We start from the raw sequence: 19,429 nt of genomic DNA, 5'->3' as shown, positions 1-19,429 counted from the left end.
GTGAGGAGCTGAAGGCTAAAAAGGTGAGGAGCTGAAGGCTCAAGAAGGTGGGGAGCTGAAGGCGCAAGAAGGTGAGGAGCTGAAGGCTCAAGAAGGTGAGGAGCTGAAGGCTCAAGAAGGTGAGGAGCTGAAGGTGAGGAGCTGAAGGCTCAAGAAGGTGAGGAGCTGATGGGTCAAGAAGGTGAGGAGCTGAAGGGTCAAGAAGGTGAGGAGCTGAAGGCTCAAGAAGGTGAGAAGCTGAAGGGTCAAGAAGGTGAGGAGCTGAAGGGTCAAGAAGGTGAGGAGCTGAAGGCTCAAGAAGGTGAGAAGCTGAAGGGTCAAGAAGGTGAGGAGCTGAAGGCTAAAATGGTGAGGAGCTGAAGGCTAAAATGGTGAGGAGCTGAAGGCTAAAATGGTGAGGAGCTAAAGGCGCAAGAAGGTGAGGAGCTGAAGGCTCAAGAAGGTGAGGAGCTGAAGGTGAGGAGCTGAAGGCTCAAGAAGGTGAGGAGCTGAAGGCTCAAGAAGGTGAGGAGCTGAAGGTGAGGAGCTGAAGGCTCAAAAAGGTGAGGAGCTGAAGGCTAAAAAGGTGAGGAGCTGAAGGCGCAAGAAGGTGAGGAGCTGAAGGCTAAAAAGGTGAGGAGCTGAAGGATCAAGAAGTTGAGGAGCTGAAGGCTCAAGAAGGTGAGGAGCTGAAGGTGAGGAGCTGAAGGCTCAAGAAGGTGAGGAGCTGATGGGTCAAGAAGGTGAGGAGCTGAAGGGTCAAGAAGGTGAGAAGCTGAAGGGTCAAGAAGGTGAGGAGCTGAAGGGTCAAGAAGGTGAGGAGCTGAAGGCTGAAGAAGGTGAGAAGCTGAAGGGTCAAGAAGGTGAGGAGCTGAAGGGTCAAGAAGGTGAGGAGCTGAAGGCTCAAGAAGGTGAGAAGCTGAAGGGTCAAGAAGGTGAGGAGCTGAAGGCTCAAGAAGGTGAGGAGCTGAAGGCTAAAATGGTGAGGAGCTGAAGGCTAAAATGGTGAGGAGCTGAAGGCGCAAGAAGGTGAGGAGCTGAAGGCTCAAGAAGGTGAGGAGCTGATGGGTCAAGAATGTGAGGCGCTGAAGGCTCAAGAAGGTGAGGAGCTGAAGGCTCAAGAAGGTGAGGAGCTGAAGGCTCAAGAAGGTGAGGAGCTGAAGGCTCAAAAAGGTGAGGAGCTGAAGGCTCAAGAAGGTGAGGAGCTGAAGGCTCAAGAAGGTGAGGAGCTGAAGGCTAAAATGGTGAGGAGCTGAAGGCTAAAATGGTGAGGAGCTGAAGGCGCAAGAAGGTGAGGAGCTGAAGGCTCAAGAAGGTGAGGAGCTGAATGGTCAAGAAGGTGAGGCGCTGAAGGCTCAAGAAGGTGAGGAGCTGATGGGTCAAGAAGGTGAGGAGCTGAAGGCTCAAGAAGGTGAGGAGCTGAAGGGTCAAGAAGGTGAGGAGCTGAAGGCTAAAAAGGTGAGGAGCTGAAGGCTAAAATGGTAAGGAGCTGAAGGTGCAAGAAGGTGAGGAGCTGAAGGCTAAATAGGTGAGGAGCTGAAGGCTCAAGAAGGTGAGGAGCTGAAGGGTCAAGAAGGTGAGGAGCTGAAGGGTCAAGAAGGTGAGGAGCTGAAGGCTAAATAAGGTGAGGAGCTGTAGGGTCAAGAAGGTGAGGAGCTGAAGGTGAGGAGCTGAAGGCTCAAAAAGATGAGGAGCTGAAGGCTCAAGAAGGTGAGGAGCTGTAGGGTCAAGAAGGTGAGGAGCTGTAGGGTCAAGAAGGTGAGGAGCTGAAGGTGAGGAGCTGAAGGCTAAATAGGTGAGGAGCTGAAGGCTCAAGAAGGTGAGGAGCTGAAGGGTCAAGAAGGTGAGGAGCTGTAGGGTCAAGAAGGTGAGGAGCTGAAGGCTAAAAAGGTGAGGAGCTGAAGGCGCAAGAAGGTGAGGAGCTGAAGGCTAAAAAGGTGAGGAGCTGAAGGATCAAGAAGTTGAGGAGCTGAAGGCTAAAAAGGTGAGGAGCTGAAGGCTCAAGAACGTGAGGAGCTGAAGGCGCAAGAAGGTGAGGAGCTGAAGGCTCAAGAAGGTGGGGAGCTGAAGGCGCAAGAAGGTGAGGAGCTCAAGGCTCAAGAAGGTGGGGAGCTGAAGGCGCAAGAAGGTGAGGAGCTCAAGGCTCAAGAAGGTGGGGAGCTGAAGTCTCAAGAAGGTGAGGAGCTGAAGGCTCAAGAAGGTGAGGAGCTGAAGGCTAAAATGGTGAGGAGCTGAAGGCGCAAGAAGGTGAGGAGCTGAAGGCTCAAGAAGGTGAGGAACTGAAGGCTCAAGAAGGTGAGGAGCTGAAGGCTCAAGAAGGTGGGGAGCTGAAGTCTCAAGAAGGTGAGGAGCTGAAGGGTCAAGAAGGTGAGGAGCTGAAGGCTCAAGAAGGTGAGGAGCTGAAGGCCAAAATGGTGAGGAGCTGAAGGCGCAAGAAGGTGAGGAGCTGAAGGCTCAAGAAGGTGAGGAGCTGAAGGTGAGGAGCTGAAGGCTCAAGAAGGTGAGGAGCTGAAGGCTCAAGAAGGTGAGGAGCTGAAGGTGAGGAGCTGAAGGCTCAAAAAGGTGAGGAGCTGAAGGCTAAAAAGGTGAGGAGCTGAAGGCGCAAGAAGGTGAGGAGCTGAAGGCTAAAAAGGTGAGGAGCTGAAGGATCAAAAAGTTGAGGAGCTGAAGGCTCAAGAAGGTGAGGAGCTGAAGGCTCAAAAGGTGAGGAGCTGAAGGTGAGGAGCTGAAGGCTCAAAAAGGTGAGGAGCTGAAGGCTAAAAAGGTGAGGAGCTGAAGGCGCAAGAAGGTGAGGAGCTGAAGGCTAAAAAGGTGAGGAGCTGAAGGATCAAAAAGGTGAGAAGCTGAAGGGTCAAGAAGGTGAGGAGCTGAAGGCTCAAGAAGGTGAGGAGCTGAAGGCTAAAATGGTGAGGAGCTGAAGGCTAAAATGGTGAGGAGCTGAAGGCGCAAGAAGGTGAGGAGCTGAAGGCTCAAGAAGGTGAGGAGCTGATGGGTCAAGAATGTGAGGCGCTGAAGGCTCAAGAAGGTGAGGAGCTGAAGGCTCAAGAAGGTGAGGAGCTGAAGGCTCAAGAAGGTGAGGAGCTGAAGGCTCAAAAAGGTGAGGAGCTGAAGGCTCAAGAAGGTGAGGAGCTGAAGGCTCAAGAAGGTGAGGAGCTGAAGGCTAAAATGGTGAGGAGCTGAAGGCGCAAGAAGGTGAGGAGCTGAAGGCTCAAGAAGGTGAGGAGCTGAATGGTCAAGAAGGTGAGGCGCTGAAGGCTCAAGAAGGTGAGGAGCTGATGGGTCAAGAAGGTGAGGAGCTGAAGGCTCAAGAAGGTGAGGAGCTGAAGGGTCAAGAAGGTGAGGAGCTGAAGGCTAAAAAGGTGAGGAGCTGAAGGCTAAAATGGTAAGGAGCTGAAGGTGCAAGAAGGTGAGGAGCTGAAGGCTAAATAGGTGAGGAGCTGAAGGCTCAAGAAGGTGAGGAGCTGAAGGGTCAAGAAGGTGAGGAGCTGAAGGGTCAAGAAGGTGAGGAGCTGAAGGCTAAATAAGGTGAGGAGCTGTAGGGTCAAGAAGGTGAGGAGCTGAAGGTGAGGAGCTGAAGGCTCAAAAAGATGAGGAGCTGAAGGCTCAAGAAGGTGAGGAGCTGTAGGGTCAAGAAGGTGAGGAGCTGTAGGGTCAAAAAGGTGAGGAGCTGAAGGTGAGGAGCTGAAGGCTAAATAGGTGAGGAGCTGAAGGCTCAAGAAGGTGAGGAGCTGAAGGGTCAAGAAGGTGAGGAGCTGTAGGGTCAAGAAGGTGAGGAGCTGAAGGCTAAAAAGGTGAGGAGCTGAAGGCGCAAGAAGGTGAGGAGCTGAAGGCTAAAAAGGTGAGGAGCTGAAGGATCAAGAAGTTGAGGAGCTGAAGGCTAAAAAGGTGAGGAGCTGAAGGCTCAAGAACGTGAGGAGCTGAAGGCGCAAGAAGGTGAGGAGCTGAAGGCTCAAGAAGGTGGGGAGCTGAAGGCGCAAGAAGGTGAGGAGCTCAAGGCTCAAGAAGGTGGGGAGCTGAAGGCGCAAGAAGGTGAGGAGCTCAAGGCTCAAGAAGGTGGGGAGCTGAAGTCTCAAGAAGGTGAGGAGCTGAAGGCTCAAGAAGGTGAGGAGCTGAAGGCTAAAATGGTGAGGAGCTGAAGGCGCAAGAAGGTGAGGAGCTGAAGGCTCAAGAAGGTGAGGAACTGAAGGCTCAAGAAGGTGAGGAGCTGAAGGCTCAAGAAGGTGGGGAGCTGAAGTCTCAAGAAGGTGAGGAGCTGAAGGGTCAAGAAGGTGAGGAGCTGAAGGCTCAAGAAGGTGAGGAGCTGAAGGCCAAAATGGTGAGGAGCTGAAGGCGCAAGAAGGTGAGGAGCTGAAGGCTCAAGAAGGTGAGGAGCTGAAGGTGAGGAGCTGAAGGCTCAAGAAGGTGAGGAGCTGAAGGCTCAAGAAGGTGAGGAGCTGAAGGTGAGGAGCTGAAGGCTCAAAAAGGTGAGGAGCTGAAGGCTAAAAAGGTGAGGAGCTGAAGGCGCAAGAAGGTGAGGAGCTGAAGGCTAAAAAGGTGAGGAGCTGAAGGATCAAGAAGTTGAGGAGCTGAAGGCTCAAGAAGGTGAGGAGCTGAAGGTGAGGAGCTGAAGGCTCAAGAAGGTGAGGAGCTGATGGGTCAAGAAGGTGAGGAGCTGAAGGGTCAAGAAGGTGAGAAGCTGAAGGGTCAAGAAGGTGAGGAGCTGAAGGGTCAAGAAGGTGAGGAGCTGAAGGCTGAAGAAGGTGAGAAGCTGAAGGGTCAAGAAGGTGAGGAGCTGAAGGGTCAAGAAGGTGAGGAGCTGAAGGCTCAAGAAGGTGAGAAGCTGAAGGGTCAAGAAGGTGAGGAGCTGAAGGCTCAAGAAGGTGAGGAGCTGAAGGCTAAAATGGTGAGGAGCTGAAGGCTAAAATGGTGAGGAGCTGAAGGCGCAAGAAGGTGAGGAGCTGAAGGCTAAAGAAGGTGAGGAGCTGATGGGTCAAGAAGGTGAGGAGCTGAAGGCTCAAGAAGGTGAGGAGCTGAAGGCTCAAAAAGGTGAGGAGCTGAAGGCTCAAGAAGGTGAGGAGCTGAAGGCTCAAGAAGGTGAGGAGCTGAAGGCTAAAAAGGTGAGGAGCTGAAGGCTAAAATGGTAAGGAGCTGAAGGTGCAAGAAGGTGAGGAGCTGAAGGCTAAATAGGTGAGGAGCTGAAGGCTCAAGAAGGTGAGGAGCTGAAGGGTCAAGAAGGTGAGGAGCTGAAGGGTCAAGAAGGTGAGGAGCTGAAGGCTAAATAAGGTGAGGAGCTGTAGGGTCAAGAAGGTGAGGAGCTGAAGGTGAGGAGCTGAAGGCTCAAAAAGATGAGGAGCTGAAGGCTCAAGAAGGTGAGGAGCTGAAGGGTCAAGAAGGTGAGGAGCTGTAGGGTCAAGAAGGTGAGGAGCTGTAGGGTCAAGAAGGTGAGGAGCTGAAGGTGAGGAGCTGAAGGCTAAATAGGTGAGGAGCTGAAGGCTCAAGAAGGTGAGGAGCTGAAGGGTCAAGAAGGTGAGGAGCTGTAGGGTCAAGAAGGTGAGGAGCTGAAGGCTAAAAAGGTGAGGAGCTGAAGGCGCAAGAAGGTGAGGAGCTGAAGGCTAAAAAGGTGAGGAGCTGAAGGATCAAGAAGTTGAGGAGCTGAAGGCTAAAAAGGTGAGGAGCTGAAGGCTCAAGAACGTGAGGAGCTGAAGGCGCAAGAAGGTGAGGAGCTGAAGGCTCAAGAAGGTGGGGAGCTGAAGGCGCAAGAAGGTGAGGAGCTCAAGGCTCAAGAAGGTGGGGAGCTGAAGGCGCAAGAAGGTGAGGAGCTCAAGGCTCAAGAAGGTGGGGAGCTGAAGTCTCAAGAAGGTGAGGAGCTGAAGGCTCAAGAAGGTGAGGAGCTGAAGGCTAAAATGGTGAGGAGCTGAAGGCGCAAGAAGGTGAGGAGCTGAAGGCTCAAGAAGGTGAGGAACTGAAGGCTCAAGAAGGTGAGGAGCTGAAGGCTCAAGAAGGTGGGGAGCTGAAGTCTCAAGAAGGTGAGGAGCTGAAGGGTCAAGAAGGTGAGGAGCTGAAGGCTCAAGAAGGTGAGGAGCTGAAGGCCAAAATGGTGAGGAGCTGAAGGCGCAAGAAGGTGAGGAGCTGAAGGCTCAAGAAGGTGAGGAGCTGAAGGCTCAAGAAGGTGAGGAGCTGAAGGCTAAAAAGGTGAGGAGCTGAAGGCTCAAGAAGGTGAGGAGCTGAAGGTGAGGAGCTGAAGGCTCAAGAAGGTGAGGAGCTGATGGGTCAAGAAGGTGAGGAGCTGAAGGGTCAAGAAGGTGAGGAGCTGAAGGCTAAAAAGGTGAGGAGCTGAAGGCTCAAGAAGGTGAGGAGCTGAAGGCTAAAGAAGGTGAGGAGCTGATGGCTCAAGAAGGTGAGGAGCTGAAGGCTCAAGAAGGTGAGGAGCTGAAGGTGAGGAGCTGAAGGCTCAAGAAGGTGAGGAGCTGATGGGTCAAGAAGGTGAGGAGCTGAAGGGTCAAGAAGGTGAGGAGCTGAAGGCTAAAAAGGTGAGGAGCTGAAGGCTCAAGAAGGTGAGGAGCTGAAGGCTAAAGAAGGTGAGGAGCTGATGGCTCAAGAAGGTGGAGAGCTGAAGGCTAAAAAGGTGAGGAGCTGATGGGTCAAGAAGGTGAGGAGCTGAAGGCTCAAGAAGGTGAGGAGCTGTAGGGTCAAGAAGGTGAGGAGCTGAAGGTGAGGAGCTGAAGGCTCAAGAAGGTGAGGAGCTGAAGGCTCAAAAGGTGAGGAGCTGAAGGATCAAGAAGTTGAGGAGCTGAAGGCTAAAAAGGTGAGGAGCTGAAGGCGCAAGAAGGTGAGGAGCTGAAGGCTCAAGAAGGTGAGGAGCTGAAGGCTCAAGAAGGTGAGGGGCTGAAGGCTCAAGAAGGTGAGGGGCTGAAGGCTCAAAAAGGTAAGGAGCTGAAGGCTCAAGAAGGTGAGGAGCTGAAGGCTAAAAAGGTGAGGAGCTGAAGGCTCAAGAAGGTGGGGAGCTGAAGGCTCAAGAAGGTGAGGAGCTGAAGGCTCAAGAAGGTGAGGAGCTGAAGGCTCAAGAAGGTGAGGAGTAGAAGGCTAAAAAGGTGAGGAGTAGAAGGCTAAAAAGGTGAGGAGCTGAAGGCGCAAGAAGGTGAGGAGCTGAAGGCTCAAGAAGGTGAGGAGCTGAAGGCTCAAGAAGGTGAGGAGCTGAAGGCTAAAATGATGAGGAGCTGAAGGCGCAAGAAGGTGAGGAGCTGAAGGCTCAAGAAGGTGAGGAGCTGAAGGCTAAAGAAGGTGAGGAGCTGAAGGCTCAAAAGGTGAGGAGCTGAAGGCGCAAGAAGGTGAGGAGCTGAAGGCTAAAAAGGTGAAGAGCTGAAGGATCAAGAAGTTGAGGAGCTGAAGGCTAAAAAGGTGAGGAGCTGAAGGCGCAAGAAGGTGAGGAGCTGAAGGCTCAAGAAGGTGAGGAGCTGAAGGGTCAAGAAGGTGAGGAGCTGAAGGCTCAAGAAGGTGAGGAGCTGAAGGCTCAGAAGGTGAGGAGCTGAAGGCGCAAGAAGTTGAGGAGCTAAAGGCTAAAATGGTGAGGAGCTGATGGGTCAAGAAGGTGAGGAGCTGAAGGGTCAAGAAGGTGAGGAGCTGAAGGCTCAAGAAGGTGAGGAGTAGAAGGCTAAAAAGGTGAGGAGCTGAAGGCGCAAGAAGGTGAGGAGCTGAAGGCTCAAGAAGGTGAGGAGCTGAAGGCTCAAGAAGGTGAGGAGTAGAAGGCTTAAAAGGTGAGGAGCTGAAGGCGCAAGAAGGTGAGGAGCTGAAGGCTCAAGAAGGTGAGGAGCTGAAGGCTAAAATGATGAGGAGCTGAAGGCGCAAGAAGGTGAGGAGCTGAAGGCTCAAGAAGGTGAAGAGCTGAAGGATCAAGAAGTTGAGGAGCTGAAGGCTAAAAAGGTGAGGAGCTGAAGGCGCAAGAAGGTGAGGAGCTGAAGGCTCAAGAAGGTGAGGAGCTGAAGGGTCAAGAAGGTGAGGAGCTGAAGGCTCAAGAAGGTGAGGAGCTGAAGGCTCAGAAGGTGAGGAGCTGAAGGCGCAAGAAGTTGAGGAGCTAAAGGCTAAAATGGTGAGGAGCTGATGGGTCAAGAAGGTGAGGAGCTGAAGGGTCAAGAAGGTGAGGAGCTGAAGGCTCAAGAAGGTGAGGAGTAGAAGGCTAAAAAGGTGAGGAGCTGAAGGCGCAAGAAGGTGAGGAGCTGAAGGCTCAAGAAGGTGAGGAGCTGAAGGCTCAAGAAGGTGAGGAGTAGAAGGCTTAAAAGGTGAGGAGCTGAAGGCGCAAGAAGGTGAGGAGCTGAAGGCTCAAGAAGGTGAGGAGCTGAAGGCTAAAATGATGAGGAGCTGAAGGCGCAAGAAGGTGAGGAGCTGAAGGCTCAAGAAGGTGAGGAGCTGAAGGTTAAAAAGGTGAGGAGCTGAAGGCTCAAGAAGGTGAGGAGCTAAAGGCTCAAGAAGGTGAGGAGCTGAAGGCTAAAAAGGTGAGGAGCTGAAGGCTCAAGAAGGTGAGAAGCTGAAGGGTCAAGAAGGTGAGGAGCTGAAGGCTCAAGAAGGTGAGGAGCTGAAGGCTCAAGAAGGTGAGGAGCTGAAGGGTCAAGAAGGTGAGGAGCTGAAGGCTCAAGAAGGTGAGGAGCTGAAGGGTCAAGAAGGTGAGGAGCTGAAGGGTCAAGAAGGTGAGGAGCTGAAGGCTAAAAAGGTGAGGAGCTGAAGGGTCAAGAAGGTGAGGAGCTGAAGGCTCAAGAAGGTGAGGAGCTGAAGGCTCAAGAAGGTGAGGAGCTGAAGGTGCAAGAAGGTGAGGAGCTGAAGGCTCAAGAAGGTGGGGAGCTGAAGGGTCAAGAAGGTGAGGAGCTGAAGGCTCAAGAAGGTGAGGAGCTGAAGGCTAAAATGGTGAGTAGCTGAAGGCGCAAGAAGGTGAGGAGCTGATGGGTCAAGAAGGTGAGGAGCTGAAGGGTCAAGAAGGTGAGGAGCTGAAGGCTAAAATGGTGAGGAGCTGAAGGCTCAAGAAGGTGAGGAGCTGAAGGCTCAAGAAGGTGAGGAGCTAATGGGTCAAGAAGGTGAGGAACTGAAGGCGCAATAAGGTGAGGAGCTGAAGGCTCAAGAAGGTGAGGAGCTGAAGGCTAAAGAAGGTGAGGAGCTGAAGGCTCAAGAAGGTGAGGAGCTGATGGGTCAAGAAGGTGAGGAACTGAAGGCGCAAGAAGGTGAGGTGCTGAAGGCTCAAGAAGGTGAGGAACTGAAGGCGCAAAAAGGTGAGGAGCTGAAGGCGCAAGAAGGTGAGGAGGTGAGGAGCTGAAGGCTAAAGAAGGTGAGGAGCTGAAGGCTCAAGAAGGTGAGGAGCTGAAGGCTCAAGAAGGTGAGGAACTGAAGGCTAAAAGGGTGAGGAGGTGAAGGCTCAAGAAGGTGAGGAGCTGAAGGCTCAAGAAGGTGAGGAGCTGAAGGCTCAAGAAGGTGAGGAGCTGAAGTCTCAAGAAGGTGAGGAGCTGAAGGCTAAAAAGGTGAGGAGCTGAAGGCTAAAATGGTGAGGAGCTGATGGCTGAAGAAGGTGAGGAGCTGAAGGCGCAAGAAGGTGAGGAGCTGAAGGCTCAAGAAGGTGAGGAGCTGATGGGTCAAGAATGTGAGGCGCTGAAGGCTCAAGAAGGTGAGGAGCTGAAGGCTCAAGAAGGTGAGGAGCTGAAGGCTCAAGAAGGTGAGGAGCTGAAGGCTCAAAAAGGTGAGGAGCTGAAGGCTCAAGAAGGTGAGGAGCTGAAGGCTCAAGAAGGTGAGGAGCTGATGGCTCAAGAAGGTGAGGAGCTGAAGGCTAAAATGGTGAGGAGCTGAAGGCTAAAATGGTGAGGAGCTGAAGGTGCAAGAAGGTGAGGAGCTGAAGGCTAAATAGGTGAGGAGCTGAAGGCTCAAGAAGGTGAGGAGCTGAAGGGTCAAGAAGGTGAGGAGCTGAAGGGTCAAGAAGGTGAGGAGCTGAAGGCTAAAGAAGGTGAGGAGCTGTAGGGTCAAGAAGGTGAGGCGCTGATGGGTCAAGAAGGTGAGGCGCTGAAGGCTCAAGAAGGTGAGGAGCTGATGGGTCAAGAAGGTGAGGCGCTGAAGGCTCAAGAAGGTGAGGAGCTGAAGGGTCAAGAAGGTGAGGAGCTGAAGGCTAAAAAGGTGAGGAGCTGAAGGCTAAAATGGTGAGGAGCTGAAGGTGCAAGAAGGTGAGGAGCTGAAGGCTAAATAGGTGAGGAGCTGAAGGCTCAAGAAGGTGAGGAGCTGAAGGGTCAAGAAGGTGAGGAGCTGAAGGGTCAAGAAGGTGAGGAGCTGAAGGCTAAAGAAGGTGAGGAGCTGTAGGGTCAAGAAGGTGAGGAGCTGAAGGTGAGGAGCTGAAGGCTCAAAAAGGTGAGGAGCTGAAGGCTCAAGAAGGTGAGGAGCTGAAGGCTCAAGAAGGTGAGGAGCTGAAGGCCAAAATGGTGAGGAGCTGAAGGCGCAAGAAGGTGAGGAGCTGAAGGCTCAAGAAGGTGAGGAGCTGATGGGTCAAGAAGGTGAGGAGCTGAAGGCTAAAAAGGTGAGGAGCTGAAGGCTCAAGAAGGTGAGGAGCTGAAGGTGAGGAGCTGAAGGCTAAATAGGTGAGGAGCTGAAGGCTCAAGAAGGTGAGGAGCTGAAGGCGCAAGAAGGTGAGGAGCTGAAGGCTCAAGAAGGTGAGGAGCTGAAGGCTCAAGAAGGTGAGGAGCTGAAGGCTCAAGAAGGTGAGGAGCTGAAGGCTCAAGAAGTGGAGGAGCTGAAGGCTCAAGAAGGTGAGGAGCTGAAGGCTCAAGAAGGTGAGGAGCTGAAGGCTAAAAAGGTGAGGAGCTGAAGGCTCAAGAAGGTGAGGAGCTGAAGGCTCAAGAAGGTGAGGAGCTGAAGGCTCAAGAAGGTGAGGAGCTGAAGGCTCAAGAAGGTGAGGAGCTGAAGGCTCAAGAAGGTGAGGAGTAGAAGGCTAAAAAGGTGAGGAGCTGAAGGCGCAAGAAGGTGAGGAGCTGAAGGCTCAAGAAGGTGAGGAGCTGAAGGCTCAAGAAGGTGAGGAGCTGAAGGCTCAAGAAGGTGAGGAGCTGAAGGCTCAAGAAGTGGAGGAGCTGAAGGCTCAAGAAGGTGAGGAGCTGAAGGCTAAAATGATGAGGAGCTGAAGGCGCAAGAAGGTGAGGAGCTGAAGGCTCAAGAAGGTGAGGAGCTGAAGGCTAAAGAAGGTGAGGAGCTGAAGGCTCAAAAGGTGAGGAGCTGAAGGCGCAAGAAGGTGAGGAGCTGAAGGCTAAAAAGGTGAAGAGCTGAAGGATCAAGAAGTTGAGGAGCTGAAGGCTAAAAAGGTGAGGAGCTGAAGGTGCAAGAAGGTGAGGAGCTGAAGGGTCAAGAAGGTGAGGAGCTGAAGGCTAAAAAGGTGAAGAGCTGAAGGATCAAGAAGTTGAGGAGCTGAAGGCTAAAAAGGTGAGGAGCTGAAGGCGCAAGAAGGTGAGGAGCTGAAGGCTCAAGAAGGTGAGGAGCTGAAGGCTCAAGAAGGTGAGGGGCTGAAGGCTCAAAAATGTGAGGAGCTGAAGGCTCAAGAAGGTGGGGAGCTGAAGGCTCAAGAAGGTGAGGAGCTGAAGGCTCAAGAAGGTGAGGAGCTGAAGGCTCAAGAAGGTGAGGAGCTGAAGGCTCAAGAAGTTGAGGAGCTGAAGGGTCAAGAAGGTGAGGAGCTGAAGGCTCAAGAAGGTGAGGAGCTGAAGGCTCAAGAAGGTGAGGAGCTGAAGGCTCAAGAAGGTGAGGAGCTGAAGGGTCAAGAAGGTGAGGAGCTGAAGGGTCAAGAAGGTGAGGAGCTGAAGGCTAAAAAGTTGAGGAGCTGAAGGCTAAAATGGTGAGGAGCTGAAGGTGCAAGAAGGTGAGGAGCTGAAGACTCAAGAAGGTGAGGAGCTGAAGGCTCAAGAAGGTGGGGAGCTGAAGGGTCAAGAAGGTGAGGAGCTGAAGGCGCAAGAAGGTGAGGAGCTGATGGGTCAAGAAGGTGAGGAGCTGAAGGCTAAAATGGTGAGGAGCTGAAGGCTCAAGAAGGTGAGGAACTGATGGGTCAAGAAGGTGAGGAGCTGAAGGCTAAAATGGTGAGGAGCTGAAGGCTCAAGAAGGTGAGGAACTGATGGGTCAAGAAGGTGAGGAACTGAAGGCGCAATAAGGTGAGGAGCTGAAGGCTCAAGAAGGTGAGGAGCTGAAGGCTAAAGAAGGTGAGGAGCTGAAGGCTCAAGAAGGTGAGGAGCTGATGGGTCAAGAAGGTGAGGAACTGAAGGCGCAAGAAGGTGAGGTGCTGAAGGCTCAAGAAGGTGAGGAGCTGAAGGCTAAAGAAGGTGAGAAGCTGAAGGCTCAAGAAGGTGAGGAGCTGATGGGTCAAGAAGGTGAGGAGCTGAAGGCTAAAAAGGTGAGGAGCTGAAGGCTAAAATGGTGAGGAGCTGATGGCTGAAGAAGGTGAGGAGCTGAAGGCTAAAATGGTGAGGAGCTGAAGGCGCAAGAAGGTGAGGAGCTGAAGGCTCAAGAAGGTGAGGAGCTGATGGGTCAAGAAGGTGAGGCGCTGAAGGCTCAAGAAGGTGAGGAGCAAAAGGCTCAAGAAGGTGAGGAGCTGAAGGCTCAAGAAGGTGAGGAGCTGAAGGCTCAAAAAGGTGAGGAGCTGAAGGGTCAAGAAGGTGAGGAGCTGAAGGCTCAAGAAGGTGAGGAGCTGATGGCTCAAGAAGGTGAGGAGCTGAAGGGTCAAGAAGGTGAGGAGCTGAAGGCTAAAAAGGTGAGGAGCTGAAGGCTAAAATGGTGAGGAGCTGAAGGTGCAAGAAGGTGAGGAGCTGAAGGCTAAATAGGTGAGGAGCTGAAGGCTCAAGAAGATGGGGAGCTGAAGGGTGAAGAAGGTGAGGAGCTGAAGGGTCAAGAAGGTGAGGAGCTGAAGGCTAAAGAAGGTGAGGAGCTGTAGGGTCAAGAAGGTGAGGAGCTGAAGGTGAGGAGCTGAAGGCTCAAAAAGGTGAGGAGCTGAAGGCTAAAAAGGTGAGGAGCTGAAGGCGCAAGAAGGTGAGGAGCTGAAGGCTAAAATGGTGAGGAGCTGAAGGTGCAAGAAGGTGAGGAGCTGAAGGCTAAATAGGTGAGGAGCTGAAGGCTCAAGAAGGTGGGGAGCTGAAGGGTCAAGAAGGTGAGGAGCTGAAGGGTCAAGAAGGTGAGGAGCTGAAGGCTAAAGAAGGTGAGGAGCTGTAGGGTCAAGAAGGTGAGGAGCTGAAGGTGAGGAGCTGAAGGCTCAAAAAGGTGAGGAGCTGAAGGCTAAAAAGGTGAGGAGCTGAAGGCGCAAGAAGGTGAGGAGCTGAAGGCTAAAAAGGTGAGGAGCTGAAGGATCAAGAAGGTGGGGAGCTGAAGTCTCAAGTAGGTGAGGAGCTGAAGGGTCAAGAAGGTGAGGAGCTGAAGGCTCAAGAAGGTGAGGAGCTGAAGGCTCAAAAAGGTGAGGAGCTGAAGGCTCAAGAAGGTGGGGAGCTGAAGTCTCAAGAAGGTGAGGAGCTGAAGGGTCAAGAAGGTGAGGAGCTGAAGGCTCAAGAAGGTGAGGAGCTGAAGGCCAAAATGGTGAGGAGCTGAAGGCGCAAGAAGGTGAGGAGCTGAAGGCTCAAGAAGGTGAGGAGCTGAAGGCTCAAGAAGGTGAGGAGCTGAAGGCTAAAAAGGTGAGGAGCTGAAGGCTCAAGAAGGTGAGGAGCTGAAGGTGAGGAGCTAAAGGCTAAAGAAGGTGAGGAGCTGATGGGTCAAGAAGGTGAGGAGCTGAAGGGTCAAGAAGGTGAGGAGCTGAAGGCTAAAAAGGTGAGGAGCTGAAGGCTCAAGAAGGTGAGGAGCTGAAGGCTAAAGAAGGTGAGGAGCTGATGGCTCAAGAAGGTGAGGAGCTGAAGGGTCAAGAAGGTGAGGAGCTGAAGGCTCAAGAAGGTGAGGAGCTGTAGGGTCAAGAAGGTGAGGAGCTGAAGGTGAGGAGCTGAAGGCTAAATAGGTGAGGAGCTGAAGGCTCAAGAAGGTGGGGAGCTGAAGGGTCAAGAAGGTGAGGAGCTGAAGGGTCAAGAAGGTGAGGAGCTGAATGCTAAAGAAGGTGAGGAGCTGTAGGGTCAAGAAGGTGAGGAGCTGAAGGTGAGGAGCTGAAGGCTCAAAAAGGTGAGGAGCTGAAGGCTAAAAAGGTGAGGAGCTGAAGGCGCAAGAAGGTGAGGAGCTGAAGGCTAAAAAGGTGAGGAGCTGAAGGATCAAGAAGGTGGGGAGCTGAAGGCGCAAGAATGTGAGGAGCTGAAGGCTCAAAAAGGTGAGGAGCTGAAGGATCAAGAAGGTGGGGAGCTGAAGTCTCAAGAAGGTGAGGAGCTGAAGGGTCAAGAAGGTGAGGAGCTGAAGGCTCAAGAAGGTGAGGAGCTGAAGGCTCAAAAAGGTGAGGAGCTGAAGGCTCAAGAAGGTGGGGAGCTGAAGTCTCAAGAAGGTGAGGAGCTGAAGGGTCAAGAAGGTGAGGAGCTGAAGGCTAAAGAAGGTGAGGAGCTGAAGGGTCAAGAAGGTGAGGAGCTGAAGGCTCAAGAAGGTGAGGAGCTGAAGGCCAAAATGGTGAGGAGCTGAAGGCGCAAGAAGGTGAGGAGCTGAAGGCTCAAGAAGGTGAGGAGCTGAAGGCTCAAGAAGGTGAGGAGCTGAAGGCTAAAAAGGTGAGGAGCTGAAGGCTCAAGAAGGTGAGGAGCTGAAGGTGAGGAGCTGAAGGCTAAAGAAGGTGAGGAGCTGATGGGTCAAGAAGGTGAGGAGCTGAAGGGTCAAGAAGGTGAGGAGCTGAAGGCTAAAAAGGTGAGGAGCTGAAGGCTCAAGAAGGTGAGGAGCTGAAGGCTAAAGAAGGTGAGGAGCTGATGGCTCAAGAAGGTGAGGAGCTGAAGGGTCAAGAAGGTGAGGAGCTGAAGGCTCAAGAAGGTGAGGAGCTGAAGGTGAGGAGCTGAAGGCTCAAGAAGGTGAGGAGCTGAAGGCTCAAAAGGTGAGGAGCTGAAGGATCAAGAAGGTGGGGAGCTGAAGGCTCAAGAAGGTGAGGAGCTGAAGGCTCAAGAAGGTGAGGAGCTGAAGGCTCAAGAAGATGAGGGGCTTAAGGCTCAAAAAGGTAAGGAGCTGAAGGCTCAAGAAGGTGAGGAGCTGAAGGCTAAAAAGGTGAGGAGCTGAAGGCTCAAGAAGGTGGGGAGCTGAAGGCTCAAGAAGGTGAGGAGCTGAAGGCTCAAGAAGGTGAGGAGCTGAAGGCTAAAAAGGTGAGGAGCTGAAGGCGCAAGAAGGTGAGGAGCTGAAGGCTCAAGTAGGTGAGGAGCTGAAGGCTCAAGAAGGTGAGGAGCTGAAGGCTCAAGAAGTGGAGGAGCTGAAGGCTCAAGAAGGTGAGGAGCTGAAGGCTAAAATGATGAGGAGCTGAAGGCGCAAGAAGGTGAGGAGCTGAAGGCTCAAGTAGGTGAGGAGCTGAAGGCTCAAGAAGGTGAGGAGCTGAAGGCTCAAGAAGTGGAGGAGCTGAAGGCTCAAGAAGGTGAGGAGCTGAAGGCTAAAATGATGAGGAGCTGAAGGCGCAAGAAGGTGAGGAGCTGAAGGCTCAAGAAGGTGAGGAGCTGAAGGCTAAAGAAGGTGAGGAGCTGAAGGCTCAAAAGGTGAGGAGCTGAAGGCGCAAGAAGGTGAGGAGCTGAAGGCTAAAAAGGTGAAGAGCTGAAGGATCAAGAAGTTGAGGAGCTGAAGGCTAAAAAGGTGAGGAGCTGAAGGCGCAAGAAGGTGAGGAGCTGAAGGCTCAAGAAGGTGAGGAGTAGAAGGCTAAAAAGGTGAGGAGCTGAAGGCACAAGAAGGTGAGGAGCTGAAGGCTCAAGAAGATGAGGAGCTGAAGGCTCAAGAAGGTGAGGAGCTGAAGGCTAAAATGATGAGGAGCTGAAGGCTCAAGAAGGTGAGGAGCTGAAGGCTAAAGAAGGTGAGGAGCTGAAGGCTCAGGAAGGTGAGGAGCTGATGGGTCAAGAAGGTGAGGAGCTGAAGGCTCAAGAAGGTGAGGAGCTGTAGGGTCAAGAAGGTGAGGAGCTGAAGGTGAGGAGCTGAAGGCTCAAGAAGGTGAGGAGCTGAAGGCTCAAGAAGGTGAGGAGCTGAAGGCTAAAAAGGTGAGGAGCTGAAGGCTAAAAAGGTGAGGAGCTAAAGGCTCAAGAAGGTGAGGAGCTGAAGGCTAAAAAGGTGAGGAGCTGAAGGCTCAAGAAGGTGGGGAGCTGAAGGCGCAAGAAGGTGAGGAGCTGAAGGCTCAAGAAGGTGAGGAGCTGAAGGCTCAAGAAGGTGAGGAGCTGAAGGTGAGGAGCTGAAGGCTCAAGAAGGTGAGGAGCTGATGGGTCAAGAAGGTGAGGAGCTGAAGGGTCAAGAAGGTGAGGAGCTGAAGGCTCAAGAAGGTGAGAAGCTGAAGGGTCAAGAAGGTGAGGAGCTGAAGGGTCAAGAAGGTGAGGAGCTGAAGGCTCAAGAAGGTGAGAAGCTGAAGGGTCAAGAAGGTGAGGAGCTGAAGGCTAAAATGGTGAGGAGCTGAAGGCTAAAATGGTGAGGAGCTGAAGGCTAAAATGGTGAGGAGCTGAAGGCGCAAGAAGGTGAGGAGCTGAAGGCTCAAGAAGGTGAGGAGCTGAAGGTGAGGAGCTGAAGGCTCAAAAAGGTGAGGAGCTGAAGGCTAAAAAGGTGAGGACCTGAAGGCGCAAGAAGGTGAGGAGCTGAAGGCTAAAAAGGTGAGGAGCTGAAGGATCAAGAAGTTGAGGAGCTGAAGGCTCAAGAAGGTGAGGAGCTGAAGGTGAGGAGCTGAAGGCTCAAGAAGGTGAGGAGCTGATGGGTCAAGAAGGTGAGGAGCTGAAGGGTCAAGAAGGTGAGAAGCTGAAGGGTCAAGAAGGTGAGGAGCTGAAGGGTCAAGAAGGTGAGGAGCTGAAGGCTGAAGAAGGTGAGAAGCTGAAGGGTCAAGAAGGTGAGGAGCTGAAGGGTCAAGAAGGTGAGGAGCTGAAGGCTCAAGAAGGTGAGAAGCTGAAGGGTCAAGAAGGTGAGGAGCTGAAGGCTCAAGAAGGTGAGGAGCTGAAGGCTAAAATGGTGAGGAGCTGAAGGCTAAAATGGTGAGGAGCTGAAGGCGCAAGAAGGTGAGGACCTGAAGGCTCAAGAAGGTGAGGAGCTGATGGGTCAAGAATGTGAGGCGCTGAAGGCTCAAGAAGGTGAGGAGCTGAAGGCTCAAGAAGGTGAGGAGCTGAAGGCTCAAGAAGGTGAGGAGCTGAAGGCTCAAAAAGGTGAGGAGCTGAAGGCTCAAGAAGGTGAGGAGCTGAAGGCTCAAGAAGGTGAGGAGCTGAAGGCTAAAATGGTGAGGAGCTGAAGGCGCAAGAAGGTGAGGAGCTGAAGGCTCAAGAAGGTGAGGAGCTGAATGGTCAAGAAGGTGAGGCGCTGAAGGCTCAAGAAGGTGAGGAGCTGATGGGTCAAGAAGGTGAGGAGCTGAAGGCTCAAGAAGGTGAGGAGCTGAAGGGTCAAGAAGGTGAGGAGCTGAAGGCTAAAAAGGTGAGGAGCTGAAGGCTAAAATGGTAAGGAGCTGAAGGTGCAAGAAGGTGAGGAGCTGAAGGCTAAATAGGTGAGGAGCTGAAGGGTCAAGAAGGTGAGGAGCTGAAGGCTAAATAAGGTGAGGAGCTGTAGGGTCAAGAAGGTGAGGAGCTGAAGGTGAGGAGCTGAAGGCTCAAAAAGATGAGGAGCTGAAGGCTCAAGAAGGTGAGGAGCTGAAGGGTCAAGAAGGTGAGGAGCTGTAGGGTCAAGAAGGTGAGGAGCTGTAGGGTCAAGAAGGTGAGGAGCTGAAGGTGAGGAGCTGAAGGCTAAATAGGTGAGGAGCTGAAGGCTCAAGAAGGTGAGGAGCTGAAGGGTCAAGAAGGTGAGGAGCTGTAGGGTCAAGAAGGTGAGGAGCTGAAGGCTAAAAAGGTGAGGAGCTGAAGGCGCAAGAAGGTGAGGAGCTGAAGGCTAAAAAGGTGAGGAGCTGAAGGATCAAGAAGTTGAGGAGCTGAAGGCTAAAAAGGTGAGGAGCTGAAGGCTCAAGAACGTGAGGAGCTGAAGGCGCAAGAAGGTGAGGAGCTGAAGGCTCAAGAAGGTGGGGAGCTGAAGGCGCAAGAAGGTGAGGAGCTCAAGGCTCAAGAAGGTGGGGAGCTGAAGGCGCAAGAAGGTGAGGAGCTCAAGGCTCAAGAAGGTGGGGAGCTGAAGTCTCAAGAAGGTGGGGAGCTGAAGTCTCAAGAAGGTGAGGAGCTGAAGGCTCAAGAAGGTGAGGAGCTGAAGGCTAAAATGGTGAGGAGCTGAAGGCGCAAGAAGGTGAGGAGCTGAAGGCTCAAGAAGGTGAGGAACTGAAGGCTCAAGAAGGTGAGGAGCTGAAGGCTCAAGAAGGTGGGGAGCTGAAGTCTCAAGAAGGTGAGGAGCTGAAGGGTCAAGAAGGTGAGGAGCTGAAGGCTCAAGAAGGTGAGGAGCTGAAGGCCAAAATGGTGAGGAGCTGAAGGCGCAAGAAGGTGAGGAGCTGAAGGCTCAAGAAGGTGAGGAGCTGAAGGCTCAAGAAGGTTAGGAGCTGAAGGCTAAAAAGGTGAGGAGCTGAAGGCTCAAGAAGGTGAGGAGCTGAAGGTGAGGAGCTGAAGGCTCAAGAAGGTGAGGAGCTGATGGGTCAAGAAGGTGAGGAGCTGAAGGGTCAAGAAGGTGAGGAGCTGAAGGCTAAAAAGGTGAGGAGCTGAAGGCTCAAGAAGGTGAGGAGCTGAAGGCTAAAGAAGGTGAGGAGCTGATGGCTCAAGAAGGTGAGGAGCTGAAGGCTCAAGAAGGTGAGGAGCTGAAGGTGAGGAGCTGAAGGCTCAAGAAGGTGAGGAGCTGATGGGTCAAGAAGGTGAGGAGCTGAAGGGTCAAGAAGGTGAGGAGCTGAAGGCTAAAAAGGTGAGGAGCTGAAGGCTCAAGAAGGTGAGGAGCTGAAGGCTAAAGAAGGTGAGGAGCTGATGGCTCAAGAAGGTGGAGAGCTGAAGGCTAAAAAGGTGAGGAGCTGATGGGTCAAGAAGGTGAGGAGCTGAAGGCTCAAGAAGGTGAGGAGCTGTAGGGTCAAGAAGGTGAGGAGCTGAAGGTGAGGAGCTGAAGGATCAAGAAGTTGAGGAGCTGAAGGCTAAAAAGGTGAGGAGCTGAAGGCGCAAGAAGGTGAGGAGCTGAAGGCTCAAGAAGGTGAGGAGCTGAAGGCTCAAGAAGGTGAGGGGCTGAAGGCTCAAGAAGGTGAGGGGCTGAAGGCTCAAAAAGGTAAGGAGCTGAAGGCTCAAGAAGGTGAGGAGCTGAAGGCTAAAAAGGTGAGGAGCTGAAGGCTCAAGAAGGTGGGGAGCTGAAGGCTCAAGAAGGTGAGGAGCTGAAGGCTCAAGAAGGTGAGGAGCTGAAGGCTCAAGAAGGTGAGGAGTAGAAGGCTAAAAAGGTGAGGAGTAGAAGGCTAAAAAGGTGAGGAGCTGAAGGCGCAAGAAGGTGAGGAGATGAAGGCTCAAGAAGGTGAGGA

This window comes from Blennius ocellaris, assembly GCF_963422515.1.
Source record: "Blennius ocellaris genome assembly, chromosome: 6".
Classification (NCBI taxonomy): Eukaryota; Metazoa; Chordata; class Actinopteri; order Blenniiformes; family Blenniidae; genus Blennius; species Blennius ocellaris.
The sequence above is the reverse complement of the archived record's forward strand: the minus strand, read 5'-3'. Positions refer to the sequence as shown.